Source organism: Ciconia boyciana, chromosome 1 (assembly GCF_034638445.1).
Source record: "Ciconia boyciana chromosome 1, ASM3463844v1, whole genome shotgun sequence".
Lineage (NCBI taxonomy): Eukaryota > Metazoa > Chordata > Aves > Ciconiiformes > Ciconiidae > Ciconia > Ciconia boyciana.
In genome coordinates this window covers 66,417,885-66,423,035 of record NC_132934.1, presented here as the reverse complement: position 1 = coordinate 66,423,035, position 5,151 = coordinate 66,417,885, and positions in this window count along the sequence as shown.

Sequence of the window (5,151 nt, the reverse complement as noted above, 5' to 3'; positions counted from 1 at the left end):
AGGAGCCTCCCTGGATCACCAGAGCCTTTCAAAGACAATAGAGAATGGCCTCACAATGACATTGGCCAGTTCCCTCAGCACTTCTTTAGATTTCCTTTTGCAGCTGGTGTGCCTATAGAGGCGCTTGAGTCCTGATTTTGTAACAAGAAGGGCCTCTATAGGCCTCCTAGGTGAGGCTGGCCAGGGCCATTGAGGCACTCAGGGCCTTGGCATTGGCTTTCCTAACCCCATCCGAGTCAGTTAAATCACTAGTACCTCCATCCGCCTTCTGTAAAAATGGGTTATACTGCAGAGGAATTACTCAAGGATAGGGAAAAGTTTAATGAAGCCAACTCTTTTTCTTTATGTTTTTACATTAGGTAGCATCATCTACATCAGAAACTTTTATTATGAATTCAGGTAAAGACACGTGACTCCTGTTAATGTAGAGTATCACTCTTCACAGTGATTTCTGATGAGTAAAGTAACATAGTGGTGATCTGGCAGCACAGGACATTTCTCAGTGGTGATGCTGCGAGGACTTGTGGTATCACTCAAAACATTTATTGCCTTTCTGAAAGCAGAATTTTTCCACTGTGGTTCTCCTTCGTGGTTCGCCTTTGTCCTGTGGTGCTGGCAGCTGTGCGCACCACCAGCTGTTATGACTCCTCTGTGCATGCTTTCTTGGAGACATTTGTTATACATGCTGAGCATCTGGAAATGTGCTTTGAAGGGCCCAGACTACTGTTGGCCTAGATTACAGATGGCCCTTAGATTACAGGTGAAATTGAAATGTTGCAAAGGAAGAAATTGGAATTTTCAAAATTAATAAGGAGTTGGTTTCATAAACCTAGATTATATCTGTGTTTGCAGAAAGATAATTGTGAATTGGTATTTGTATGTAAAAATCAATATCCGTTGTATGTGATGCGGAATTATTTTGAATATTAGGAAGCGATTGTGGATATCGGAGTGCATATGTTACTGGTAAACTCCATAGAGAAATTTCCTGTACAGCTCGCTCTGTTTTTGCCTCAGAGGAACAAGAAAGAGATACTTAGTTCTATTTGTTAGACTTCTCGGTGGCATATGCTAACCTTTACTTTACGAAGTCCCAAGCCAAGGTCATTTTTATTGAATTTGTACTGAGATAAAATAGCTGTGGAGGTTATTTGCTTTTTCAGCTGAAACATACGTTAATCACAGACGGTCAAATTTACTTTCTTCCTGCCAAAGTCAGTTCTGGCTCTAGTCTTTAATACATCTGGAAAACACTGGAAAATACCCCATTCCAGTAAATCACCGACTCAAACCATAACTTCACTAGTAACTTTCCTACCTTGTGAACCCAAATACTGGAGTGGAACATACTGTTGGTTTTCTGTGTGAAAACAGGGATTCTGCAACCTTTCATCAGAGATTAGAGCCCTTCTCTGACAACTGCACCTTTGGGTTCAAAGATGCAACCCAAGTACTATGATACTAATCAATGTATGAAAAAATAATATAAGGGCCTGTTTTAAATTCTATTATTCACATTTTCTGCAAACCAGAGAGAATTGAACAACCTGTGTACAAGTATTAAGTACAGCTATCATGCTCTGCTTTTTTCCCTGAGAAATAAACATTACTCTATCATCAGCTACAGAATGAAGAATTGCTTAGTATAAATCACCTCAGTTTACTTCAGTGAAATTGTTCAGGTTTTATACCACTGTGAAAAAAAATATATATGTAGCCTTAATAGGATTCTAGTAAAAGGTAATATAAAACTGTAAGATAAAATAGTATACTGCTAGTAGTTAATGTGATTATACTTTTTGGATAGGAATCTTAAATTATGGGCTGAAAGCAGAACTTTTGTTTTTAGGACTTGATGTATCTGCTGACTGTTGAAAGCATCTGGAAATCACTTAATTGAAATAAGGCTTATCTCCCTTCTGAAGAAAAGGCTTCAGCTTCAGTTATTGGTAGACACAAATCTGAAGTTGAGTGGCATTATGCTATAAATTACCAGTGAAAATTTCCCACTTCTTTGTCCACTTGCCATTTATTTTAATTAAAAAAAAAAGCAGCAATCAGCACCCATTGCTGTCACACTTTGAGCTATGCAGCTTGCCCAACCCTAAGACAGCAATGAGTGCTTCTGTTTTCCTTTGTGGTATTCAGATTCTGGCACTAAATGCTTTCTCATGTACTTTTTTATCTCTTCAATGAAATGAAAGGAATCATACATGTACATCTAAGGGTAGAATCTGGCTGTGGTGCATGCACCGACTGATCTGATATGGAAAAAGGGCCAGTACAGCACAGTGCCTTCCTGCAAATGCCTGGTGGGACATGGCAGTGACAAGTGCCAGCAGCTGTGGACATGGAAGTGTCCTGAGAGCACAGATACCGAAGTGAAGGCTGCAGGGGAAACTCCTTGCCTGAGTCGACTCCAAATTTCTCTTCACCAGTCTTGTGAGACACAAACTATGCCAGAGACTCATGGAAATGTTTCTGAAGAAATATTGCCTGAGATGTGCAACACAGCACCAAGTAATTTCCATTTACCTGGTGCTATTGGTGTTATTACCAAAGAGTGTTGGTGGCCACTCTGATTTGTGAGTAATCCCAGATCTCCCTAAAGCTGACTGGCATGTCAGCTGCTAGTCTCTCTTGCAAATGAGAATATCCCGTGTTCATATCCCCTGGGAAAGGTGTGGGATAGCAAGGCCTGATGGGAGCTGAGCCGAGCCAAGAAATAAGTATTAGGAGGGTGGAGAGTGATTTGTTGCTGAGCATCTAGGGAATTTGAAGATGGTGGTGGATGAAGCGTGAAGTGAAAAGGATTAGAAAATGAGTGCACAGTAAAAGGCGCAGAGTGACTAAAGCCTTGGGAAGAGAGCAAGCCGGAAAGAGTTTTTTGGCAGGGGGAGAATGATTGAAAGTAACTTTGGGGACTGTGAACAAAGAGATGTCCTGCTTGTTGTGCATGGGAACAGGACCCTTGGTACTGCAGACACCCCCACCCACTGAAGTGCTTGTTCCTGGAGAAAGTTGCCATGTTGGTGGACGGGCATTGCAGCCTCTCTCTCCTGCTTCAGCGGCTTTGGTGCTGGGTGCAGCTTGCTGGGGGACTGCAGCTCGTGCCGGGAGGGAGACCAGGGCGCCTCTGCTTTGAGCACCATGTCGGGGTCTGTGCCCAGCAGCAGCCGCTTGCTGTGGAGCAGGAAGACACCCAGGGAGGGAAGCCGGAGTGGTGTGGAGGATCTGGATCCCAGAGGCAGGTGTGAGTTTTGTATGCTGGGCTGCAGCAGAGCAGCAAGCTCAGGATAGAGGGAACACAGGAACTGGGGAGGTGGGAAGGGTTGAAAAAGTGAGGCTGAGATCTTCTTTCATGGATTAGGAGGGCATGGGGATGCACTGAGCCATTGACTGACGGAAACACTTTGTTTTTCAACCCCAAATTTACAGGAAGTACTATGAATAGAAATTGTTTTGCTAAAGGATGCTGCCTCCTGCTTTTGGTACAAGGGCTAAGATGTGCTTTTGTGATTTGCCCATTTTACTTCACCTCTGCCAACCTATGACCTATTACTGTATCTGTTTATTTCCAAGACAAGCCTGTGGCATCCTTCTGTTTTGACAGAAGCAGTAAACCAACACCTCCTGCTGTCTCAACACTACTTCCCTAGGGGCTTGGTGGGTTATGAGGTGAAATATATCCTGTTTATATTCTCATAGAGCACCAGAACATGCAGTAGTGAATAATTTATTTTTTTGACGTTTTATTTATGCAGAATAGGCATTCATGCTAACATCTAGAGAGCATAGATTATAAGTGGAAAGCTTAAAAATTCATTAAAATATATATATAAAGAGTGTGATTACGTGAGATCAAATCATCTTAATATACAGCTTAAATGCATTGACATTAAAGAAATGATTAAAAACAGGACATAATACAAGACAGGGTTTACTGAGTATTACAGGGATCCAGTCAGAAAAGCAGGGCGTTCACTTTGCAGATGATAAAGAGATTGGCCTTTTGGTTTGGTAGTTAGCCACTCTGTGTCACAGTTTCCTACATTTGAAGTTCCTGTTCTCTGGGCTGCTAGAGAGCAGGTGGGTGTGATGTTCAAGTGAATGCACATGATGAAGAGATACACCAGCACCACTCCACTTCAGCCCTCTCCCTTCTTACTCATGGAGCAGCACTGAGTGCCATCTTGGACGAGATTGTACTTTCTCTGTCAGGCAAATCGTAACTGCGTAACTATCTAAACAGCAGCCAAAGAGAGAGGAGAGCAATGGGTCTGTTGGCCTGGTAAGGTTTTGCTGGTCACCGCTTCCCCTGCTGAAAAAGCTCCCACTGCAGTGCAATGATAAGGAAAGAAGGTATTGACCACAACTTTCTATCTGTTTCTGAAGCTCTTCCTTCCAAAGCAGAGATTGCAAGTACTGCAATATTGGAAACTTTATACTAGTGCTGTGGAAAAAAAAAACCCCTCCTTCCCAGGAGACTTCTCCTTCCTATCTGGTTGGTGGTTTCTGTTATCCCTTTGAAGTGCTGTAGCTGGTAGTTGGTAGCTGTATTTCTTTCCAGGCCATATGCATTAGCTGGGAAGGTGTTTTTTTCCAACACAGTGATGACTCACCTCAAAAGAAGAATAGTAATTTGCCTTTAAAAGAAGTAGGCTTATAAAACTCCAGGTTTGGGAATAAGACTCACTCTTCATTCACTGTAGGAGTCAATGGTAGGATTGAATATCCTACTACTGAATACACCAGTGTATGTATACTTGTCTTCTGTCACTGGAGTCCTGTATTCCCTGTTTTATAAGTCCTACATAATTGTTCTAGGGCATGAAAAAGCCCTAGGCAGAGAGTTTGGAGGAGAGGTTTTTTTCAGAGTTATGGTATTACAGGGAAAGCAACAATAGAGCAAAGCTAATCTCTCCTTTTAACTCATGTTGATTTTCAGAACTGAAAAACTTTTGCAGAAGATCTCCCTGTGGATTTTCTTCATGGTTTGCTATGGATCCTGGTTCTATGTATACACAAGTTTTCTCCTTTCTTTCATACGTGCAATGTAGGTTTAGTATTTTGTCCCAACTCACTTTGGTCTTGCACTTTTTTCTTTTTTTTGTTTTTTTGTTTGTTTGTTTGTTTGTTTTTCATTGGAGA